Source organism: Asparagus officinalis, chromosome 8 (assembly GCF_001876935.1).
Source record: "Asparagus officinalis chromosome 8, Aspof.V1, whole genome shotgun sequence".
NCBI classification, from domain to species: Eukaryota; Viridiplantae; Streptophyta; class Magnoliopsida; order Asparagales; family Asparagaceae; genus Asparagus; species Asparagus officinalis.
Window position 1 is genome coordinate 11,186,173 of NC_033801.1, and position 11,411 is coordinate 11,197,583.

The window sequence follows — 11,411 nt, forward strand, 5'->3', positions numbered from 1 at the left end:
CGCTATTTGACAAGAGTTGTAATCTTTATTTTTATTGTATAAAGGAGATCTTATAAAAAGATCAACTTTCTTTCTTTTTTGAACTTATTGTAATGGCTAAAATTGTAATGAGTTCGTCACCAATGAAAATCTCAACTTTTGACCCAAACACACACATCTTGATTCAGACTGTTCCAATACCACCAATAGGGTATATATGATCATTACACATGAGCACGGCATCTCCTCTTTCTAACTCCTCAAGCTGGAGAACCAATCTCTCCTAGGGCAAATATAGTATGTATCACCCGAATCTAACATCCACTCTGTAGAGTAGCAAACTGACGGTAGTGCTGGACATGAGTAGTCCGAAGAATCTGAATCTGAATTGTCGCCACTATCTTTGGCAATATTTACCTCTGAAGCTTGTACGACTTTCTCCTTATTCTTCCCGTTTCGATCTTTCAACTTTGGGCATTCGTTCTTTCAATGTCTATCTTCTTTGTAAAAAGCACATTAATTCCTACCAACACTTCTATGGCCACATCTCTGTTTCGACTTTGAGCGATTGAATGGATGGCGGTTTAGACTATGACCTCTCACTGACAATGCATTTCCCGATGCATTCTCGGAGGGTTCATTCCTCAACTCATAATTCACCAATGCTGATGTCACCTCTTTGTAGCTGATAGTGGTTCTACCATTGATCATAGTAAGGATAAAAGTACCATAATCATTATCTGGAAACGAACATAATAACAATATTGCCTTGTCTTCATCCTCTACTATGATATCCACATTGGCCATATCCGATAGTAACATTGTGAAGTTATTGATTTGCTCTCTAATGGAAACTCCCCTCTTCATCTTGAATTGATAAAACATTTCTTCAAATAAAGCCGATTCTCATTGCTCTTCGTCAAGTACTTGTCATTGAGTGTTTTCCACAACCATTTTGCTGACGTCTCGTTCATCACATCATAGATCAAATCCGATGTCAAGCATGACCTAATAACTCCACATGCTCTGCTGTTAACCTTCTTCCAAACCTTCTCCCTCATATCAGCGGATTTCTCTTATAATTCAAGAGTCTCCTCCAAATTCTAGGCATCCAACACATCCATCACCCGACACCTCCACAAACCGAAGTTTATCTTGCCATCAAACTTTCGAACATCAATTTTAGTGTCATTGATGCTCAAACCTTGTATCGCCTTCAAAAGAGACGATCCCGATGTACTTGCTTCACCCAAGTTGATAACCAAATCTCTTCAAACAAGAATCCTACAGAGAATCCTCCAAACGAGCCCCAAGCCAAACCCGAAGCTCTGATACCACTTGTTGTGCACAGCGGAACCGAAAGAACACGAACACAAACGAGATGGAATCACAACCAATAGTTAAAACAAGAACCAAACAATGCAAGACACATATTTTATATGGTTCGACAATGTGCCTACGTCCACGGGGGAAGGAGGGAGGAGATATCACTAATAGGGAGAAAGAGAGTACAAATAGGGTTTACAATTACACAAAATCTCACAAATAAAACCCTAAAACAAGCTCTCAAATCTCTCATAATTTCTCTCCCAAAGTCTGCTCAAAACCCTCTCAAAGTCTGCTCAAAAACGTCTCATCTAACCCTAGAAACATCATGTTCCTATTTATATCAAATAGGAATCCAAAACCAATTGGGGAAAACCAACCAGGCCCATAACAGCAATCCGGTCGACCAGTCATGATGTTTCGCTCGACCGGCCAGAAGATCGAAATTCTACCCTGTAATCGAGCACATCTTTGGTCGACCACACAGACATGGTCGGTCGACCGGATCACATCTTCGGTCGATCGCACATACATGGTCGGTCGACCAGCCAAAACATGATTATAAGACACTGTTCCGTGCACGTTTCTGATCGACCGGACCTAAGCCCGCGGTTGACCAGCCATCACCTAAAATGTCTCCAGCTTCGTTTTTCCTGTACTTTTTCGCCATTTTGGTCGTTTCTACATGTCTTGCATATATGTTGACCAAACATGTAAGGGATATGAAAATATCAATAGTCGCATGTATTTTTAAGGGGGTACAATTGTAAACTCTAGCAACCCCCCCCCCACTCGTAGTCCGGTAGTCCCTCAAGTCAAAGCTAAGATTAGGATTTTCCACCCTTTAAAATTTAATCATTGATTACTTATATATCTGATTTGGTTTCAACTTCAATTTTGTAAGGGACAAATTTTCAAAACTGTCCCCTTTAGGATTTTATTTGCAAAAAACGACCGGTTTTGAAAAAAATTATAAAAACCGACCTGTTTTCAGCCCATGCGCTAAAAACAGGTCGGTTTCTATAAATATTTTTACGAAACTTCACGGGAGAACTCCCGTGAAGTTTAGTGCATTTTTAAACATCACGGGAGTTAAACTCCCGTGAACTTTAATTTGTTCATAAATCTTCACGGGAGTTCAACTCCCGTGAAGATTTATGACATTCTCACAACGCCCACAGCTACGTGAAGTTCGCGTGGAGTTGGGGCTAAAACTCCACGGGAGTTGAACTCCCGTGGAGTTACATGCGACATTTCCCAGAGAGTTGTTCTCTGGGAAATGCGCTCAGATCTCCGACCGTCGATCTAGATATGACATTCCATTTTTAAGGTAAATTCTTCCTTAAAAAATTTGTATTCTTAATTTTTTGTATACTCTCAGTATTTCATGGTGATTATATGTAAAAAATTAGATTTTAGTATTTACTTATGAAATTTGTGAAGAAAAAATTAAAAAAAATTGTGTAATTAGTGGGGAAATTATCAATAATTGTTGAAATGAGTGTTACTACATATGCATGACATGAATTAGATTTTAGAATTTAATTGTGAATTATTTATGAATTTTGTGAAGAAAAATGAAATAATTTTGTGTATTTAGAGGTGAAAATATCAATTAATGTGAAAAATAGTGTTACTACAAAAATGTAAAAATTAGTAACAATCAATAATTAAATAATTTCGTGTAATATTGATCTTGAATTTTTCACTCTTCAGAGGTAACGATGAACGATCGAATCGTAATTCTTTGTTCTTATGATGGGAAGATTAATTACCTCAAAAATAATATGTCCGTATATGAAGGCAGCGCGACAAGACTGTTGTTCATAACAAAATCGTGTACTTTCGATGAGTTGGTTAATAAATTACACAAACTTACATTAACCAATTCACGTGAGTATCACCTCAGTGTGGTTTGTAATTATCCTGATGTGGGGAACATAACAAGTGGCATTCAAATATCAAGTGACTACGATATAAGTCTTATTCATGTCTTACACGACAAGAAGCGTTCGATCGAATTGTTCATTGAAAAACATCAGAGGGATTTGGGCAAATCGTTGAATTACGAAGGAATGTATTCCCGCATGTTAGAGGACCCTGAAGTTGATTCTGTAGGCTTTTTATCTCCTCAACAAGAACCATGTTGGACACAATCACAATACATGAGCGGTCCTTCGTTCGTGGGCACTTCAAATGCTTTCGATACTAACACGGGAATTCAAGAAGATAATACAAGTGTCGAATCAGAGAATGATGACGAAGAGGAGGGATTACAAATTAATAGCATGACCTTGATAGATCGCGATGGTGGGGAAAACCAACATATCGACGGTTGTTATGCTAATAATGAGTATGTCGTATTAGAGGATCCGCCGCCCGATGAACTACAAGGAGATGAATGGATTAATAACTCCGTGATGGAAAGTGTTCCTATTGACACTAAAATCGGTGTTAATACACAGGCCGAGGACTTCTCATTCATGAAGGGAGATCTTTACGAGAGTAAGGAGAAATTGATCGATGCACTTCGCACATATTCCATTGCAAAAAATGTGAAGTTCAGGCCAACCAAAAATAATACTACAAGCTATAATGCGGTTTGTTTCTATCACAAAGATGATGATGATGATGAAGATATTGGTGGACACTACGACGGTAATGCGAAATGTCCGTGGAAGCTTAATTCACGCTCCGGTGTAAGAGTAGGCGGGAAATTCAAAATCACGACATACAACGGACTCCACACTTGTAGCAATCCTCGATTAGAGATGAATAACAAGAATGCATCCACTTCCTTCATATATCGATTAATTTTACCGCATCTGAGGGAGGATCTTGATCTAAGGCCGAAAGATATTCGTCTTCTGGACAGGTAATACGATTAAATTTTATATATATTTCTTTGATTTATTAAAATTTTGGTATGAATATACTTAAACATTTTTTGTTTTATGTGCAGCCCGTACCAGACATCACGATGGTCGAGCATTCCCAAAGTCATTCGGCTTGGGTCATTGAGGATGAGAGGGTACTTGTGCTGATCGGTCATGCCGATTTTCGGGAGTGTTCGACGATCCGATATATCAGGCTTGATTGGTCGCTCATCACTGCACTTATTGAGAGGTGTAGGCCAGAGACCAACACCTTTCACATGCATATAGGGGAGTGCACCATTACCTTACAGGACGTGGCCGTCATACTTGGACTCCGGATCGATGGACCGGTAGTTACGGGCACCGATGATCGTAATTGGCCGGAGGTATGTGCTACGCTTCTTGGCCAGGTTCCCGACTTGAGGAGTAGTACGATGAAGCTGTCGTGGCTTTGTCAGACATTTCAAGGTGATATACCAGAGGATGCCCCTATTGAGACACTCCAGTTTCATGCTCGTGCGTACATATTGCACATGATAGGGTGCGTACTATTTCCAGATGCGAGCAAGACTCTCGTACATGCACGATGGCTACCACTGCTGGAGGATTTCGGTGTATGCGGCACACTATCGTGGGGCAGTACGGTGTTGGCATACTTGTATTGAGAATTGGATAGAGTATCTCTGATGCAAAATAAAGAATTCAAGGGATGCTGCACGTTGATATAGATTTGGTCATGGGAGCGCATTCATATTGGACGATCCATTTTACTTACGCACCGTGACCTGGAGGGGTAGTATCCTTTGGCTTACAGGTATAATTGTACACAAATTTCATTTGTTTTGAATTTTTCCTTATATATTCACTATTCTGCATATAGGTATAACGTGTGATACGCTCAGTATGGATTAGCGACACGTCACCGTCAGTTTTATCGAAATGAGCTTGATGGCCTCCAACACGAACATGTAAATATAAAACTCAAGAAGTATGAATATTATAGTTTTTATGTATGATACTGATAAATGTTTCATTTTATTTCAGTTCAAGTGGAGACCATATACATCGTCGGAGCTCGATATGCATTCTCTTGCACCAATATGCCGAGATAGTCCCGACTTGTGGAGAGCCATAGTTCCATTGATCTGTTGGGAGATCGTGGAGATGCATGTTCCGGACCGTGTACTACGGCAGTTTACGCTCTCTCAACATATTCCAGATCTTGTCGAGCAGATCGATCGTTGGCGGCGCCCTACATCGCACCGTACTGACTGGGCCGTAGTCCGTGCGGCCTACATAGACAGGTGGGTTCACAGGTGGGATTTCATACAGTATACAAGGCCCACAGCTATTGACTAGTATATGCGTTGGTATTGGGATATCACCCGTAGATGGATCACGCGTGACCCACAGCCGTCAGCTGGACACATGCCACGCCCACCGACAGATCGTTACATCCCTAGCGGGTTGAACGAGAGAGATTACATAAGTTTCTAAGCTAAATTATAACATTTTTTAATTGAGTTGGTACTTAATAAATTATTTACCTCGCAGGTCCGTGTTTTAGATAGCATTGATGCTGATATTGATGCGCACGTGACTGAGATCCAGGATCAGGTGGCGTTAGGGCTCATCAGCAGGATCAAGAAGAGCATAGCGCATGTGTTTCCATAAGACTCACGTCGACGAGTTCGCAGGCCGTGAGGATAGGTCTCGCTCAGCATACACTCGGCGCCGACGGCCACGTGACGATGACGCCGGCACTTCATATGCTGATGGAGTCGGCACTTCGTATGCTGATGGAATGGCACTTCTCAGCCTCATACACAGTCGGATACTCAGATAGTCGAGGCTCATCAGGGCGGGGGGCGAGGAAGAGCGAGGGGGAGGGGGAAGAGAGGGAGAGGAAGGAGAGGAGCTATATTGGGTTGTATCTGAACTTATTTTGTTAAAATTTGTAACTTTTATGAATTTTCAAATACAAAACTTGAAATGATCAATTATTGTTCATATATATAATCGTGCGTGTTTAATTCATGGTTGAATCATGCATATATTACTGTAGTTGTTGTTTGCAAATAAATTGGTTTATATATCGATGCTAACAGGTACGTATACAAAACATGCACAGCAGGCTGTGCATGTTTTGTATAACCTGCAACTTCACGGGAGTTCAACTCCCGTGAAGTTGCAGTCTCAATTTCCCAGAGACAACTCTCTGGGAAATGTCGCCTGTAACTCCACGGGAGTTCAACTCCTGTGGAGTTTTAGCCCCAACTCCACGCGAACTTCACGTAGCTGGGGGCGTTGTGAGAATGTCATAAATCTTCACGGGAGTTGAACTCCCGTGAAGATTTATGAAGGAATTAAACTTCACAGGAGTTCAACTCCCATGAAGTTTAAAAATACACTAAACTTTTCGTAAAAATATTAACAGAAACTGACCTGTTTTCAGCGCCTGGCTGAAAACAAGTCGGTTTTTACAATTTTTTTCAAAACCGGTCGTTTTTTACAAATAAAAACCTAAAGTGGTCTGTTTTGAAAATTTGTCCATTTTGTAAGATATGGATATTGTGTTTATCATCTTAATAATATCTGTATGATTTTTTCAAGAACATAACAAAATGTAATAATTGTAATTAAGACAGTGACTAATCATTTCTGCTCTTGCCTCAAAACTAGGGGTGCATTCAGTTCGGATACGGCTCGGATATGACCATTACCATAACCATAACCACTTTCTAAAAACGGATACGGATACGGTTCGGATATTCATCGGTAAGAAAAAAACATTACCATATCCGCATTAAACGGAAACGGATATGGTTCGGATATTAGAGAGACGGATACGGTTCGGATACGGATACTAAACGGATATTTGGGAAATAGATATGACTAGGATATGACAAAAAATATATATGATTTTAATAACTCGCAAAGTAAACAAGTAAAACAAGTTACCTCATAGACTTTGTTGTTATTTTGTATGACAAACTTCAGAACACCATAGAAGGCCCTAAACAAAAAATAAAAAATATTGAATACCATAACTAAAATGTGATAATCATATGCTTATGAAGTTAAATAAAAAACCTATGGGTGCTTTTATAAATGTTTCGGCAATCTCCGAGTCGTTGTGATCCGAAAGCTTAACCACATCAAGAGCATCATCATTCCCAAGAGCCATAGAATCTGCATCGGGTATATTACATTTTGCCAGCTTCAAAACTTGAAGAGATCCAGAGTTGATCAAAGCTGGAAGAATAATAAATCGGGGGTTTTGGAGAAAGGAATCTCCACCCGAGAAATCAAGATACATCTCCAGAACATTAAACTTCATTGATATGTGAATCCATTGTCGGATAGGAAAATAAAATGAAATCACAATGTTCTTGACAAAAAACACGCAATAAAGTCATAATTCGAAAAATAATAGTCACAAATCCAGAAACAACAAGTCACAAATCCATAAATAACAAGCCACAAATCCGGAAATAAAGTCACATACAAACTTAACATGAGCAAAGTCACATACAATATATTAAAAACCCACAAGTTCTATAATATAGTTCCCTAAGCAAAAAAGCATGCAAACTAAGACAATCATATTCTTGAGAAGAAAATATAAACCAAAAGATGAGACCCATCAATGCAAGAGAAATATCAAATCTCATCATCCGAGTCAAGGACCTCCACGATGTCACCTTGAAAAAATGAAAAGAGCAATTGTCATGTTAAATATGTGAAAATTTATAAATTTCAAATCATATGCTTATGAAGTTAAATAACAAACCTATGGGTGCTTTTATAAATGTTTCGGCAATCTCCGAGTCGTTGTGATCCGAAAGCTTAACCACATCAAGAGCATCATCATTCATAATTTGCACTTTTGTAACTACAAAAAAATTATTAGAATAAAACATACAATCATTTAATGTACAATTAACCAAATATAACAGAATCTATGCAAAATTTATAAATTTACCTCCTTTCTCTGCTTTAATCCAATCTTGTGTACATATCAACGCCTCTATCGTATCCGTTGTCATTCGACGTCTATAACAATGAATCACACGCCCCCCGGTGCTAAAAGCCGACTCGGAAGCCACGGTTGAAGCCAGTATACCCAAAACATCTCTTGCAACTTTTGCTAGTATAAGATACCTTCCAAGACTTGATTTCCACCAATCTAATATATCAAATTTCCTCGTTGTTTCATCTTCGCATCGGACAATACTCTCTTCCATATATAAATCCAAATCCGTCTTTGTAGGCTCTTTCTCAATAGTTTCAACAATTGTGCAAATCTAGATTTTCTTTTGTCACCAACTCTTTCTACTTCCTTTGCTTGTGAGCTTGAAGCATTTTCATCATTTTTGGATTGCTTTTCATCAAGAGATGCATACTCTCTATGTAACTTTTTGATGACATCTAAAATTTCAAGTGTACACCTTTCACCATCCATGCCATAAATCTCCTTAAAGTAATATTTTATTGCAATCATTTTGTACATCGGATCAAGAAAAGTAGCCACCGCAAAAATCTTATTGCACATGCTCCAATATTTATCAAATTTTCTTTTCATTGCAAAAGCCATTGCCACAATTGTATCATCTACATACTACCGGAAAGGAGAATAGTTGCATCATAAAAGTGTTTCAAACATTTACTCAAAGTATCAATATAATTCCATTCTTCCTCCGATGGACAATGAATGTATTTGTCGTCGCTAAGTTCAAATCTATTAAAAGCAACTTTGTACTTTAAAGCATTCATCAACATTAAATAAGTAGAATTCCATCTTGTGCAACAATCAAGTGCTAAGCATTTTTCTCCAACCACATTCACTTGCTTCGCAACATGATAAAAATTCTCTTCCATCTTCGGTGAACATGTAACATATTTAACACTAAGCCTTACTTTTTCAATAGCTTTAGTGATAATTTTAAGCCCCTCTTGAACAATAAGATTTATAATATGTGCTCCACATCTCACATGAAAAAAGATTCCGCCACAAGGTAGATACTTTTTAAGACGTTCTTTCCCAATTTTAACGGCAACATCATTAGCTTTATCATTATCTACCGTAATTGACAAAACTTTATTATCAACTTTCCAATCAAGTAAACGAGTGATTAAAACATTGCATATATCCTTCCCCGTGGAGTTATGGACTTTAATGAAACCAATAATACGTTTTTGAAGTTTCCAAGATTCATCAACATAGTGAGCGGTAATGCACAAATATGCCAAATTTTGTGAAGATGATGTCCATTTATCCATTGTCAAGCTCAACCTTATGGAAGATGTGGCAAACAAATCAAATAAAGATTTTTTATATTCATCATAAACTTTCATACATAACTTTGTGATTTGTGCACGACTTGGAACCTTGTGATTTGGACGAAGAGATTGCACATATTGTAGAAAGAAGTCATGTGTGACCAAGTTAAAAGGATACTCATGGACGATGATAGCTTTTGCAAGTAAAGTTTGACTCTTCTCATTGTCAAAATGATAATTACTAAGTGCACAAGTCCCATCTTCATTTTTTATAGTAGCTTGAATCAATTGTTGACTAATACCGGGTCTCTTCTTTTTGGGGCACTTCATAATGTGATTTCTAATGTGTGTAGTCCCTCTTGAACTACGTCCATCACATTCAAACAAGCAATGTTTACATTTCGCTCTCTTGATTTTTATTTCAACTTCTTTCCCATCGACAATTTTCTTTTCAACTCTATCAATTTTCTCAAAGTCTAACCATACGTTAGAAGTTAATTTCCCCCCCTTTTTCTCAGCTTTTTCCTCTGTTTTATTAGAAGACTCTGCTATTGCGGGTTCAGTGGCCGGTTCAACTGTGGGTTCTTCGTTAGAAGCTTGAACTGATGGATTAGACGACATGATTCTAATACCTATTCATTGAAATTTATGAACTTAATCAAACAAAAAATATAATGATGCAAATTACAACAAATGCTTGAACTGTGGGTTTTTCAAATCACTCAACAAATGCTAGAAATTAGGGCACAAAAAAATTAGGGCTTAGGGTTTTGAATTATACCAAATTGAGGGTGAAGGCGAAGGGTTCTGTAACTTCTGTTACTGTAGGCTTTGAACGACGGAGGGATGCGGAGCTCGACGTGGAGGAGGAGCGGAGCTGGTTGCTGGTTGCGGAGATTGGAGGCGGAGCTAGATGCCGAAGAGGACGCGGAGCTGGTTGCGAAGCTCGGAGGCGGAGCTCGATGCGGAGGAGGACGTGGAGCTGGTTGCGGAGATCGGAGGCGGAGCTAGATGCGGAAGAGGACGCGGAGCTGGTTGCGAAGCTCGGAGGCGGAGCTCGATGCGGAGGAGGACGTGGAGCTGGTTGCGGAGCTGGTTGCGGAGCTTGGAGGCGGATCCCGACGCGGCGGAGAAGGCGGAGCCCGACGCGGCGGAGGAGGCGGAGCCCAGCTTAGGGTTTCGACTTTCGGGAATTGGGGAGGCGGAGGATCGGGTTTAGGGCTTAGGGTTTGGGAATCGGTTGGGGTCTGGGAGGTTTTTTTGAGTTTTAAACGGGTCGGGTTGTGGATTTTGAGTTTGACCCAACCCAATATATGTTATAATTTATATATATATATAGCCCATTTCAAATATCCGGATATCCGGACCGTATTCGCAATTTCGACCCGATAACCGTATCCGAACCATATTCGGATAAAAAATCTAAACTGTAACCGTATCCGAAACCATATCCGACCGGTTTCAATTTTTCCTTACCATATCCGCTTTCTAAACAGATACGGTTGCGGTCGGTCCGGATAAATCCGGACCAGTTTGCACCCCTACTCAAAACCCAAGCACACAGGTAACAAACTACTTGAAGAGTCCAGCGACTTCCAGCAAAGCACCAAGCAAAGCAAAGCAAAGCAAAGCCCAAACAAAACTCTTCGTCTCTTCTTGTCCGTTGAAAATCAAGAAAACCATCATCAATCCCCAATCCCACGAAAAAAAAAAATGGCCGCAACAATTTCAATCTCGACAACCCCGCTCCGTTTCAAAACCCCATTTCTCCCAATTCAGCGAACGGAGAAGACCAATCCCTCCAATTTCTTCAGCGGTCGCTGTAAAACCCTAGCCCCTTTCGGCAATCGCCGGCGAATCCAAGCGAACGTGCGAGCTCTCGCGGATGCGTATCAGGGCGAGGAGACCCCGAGAGCGGAGGCTCCGTCGGTGAGGATAGTGGCGGTG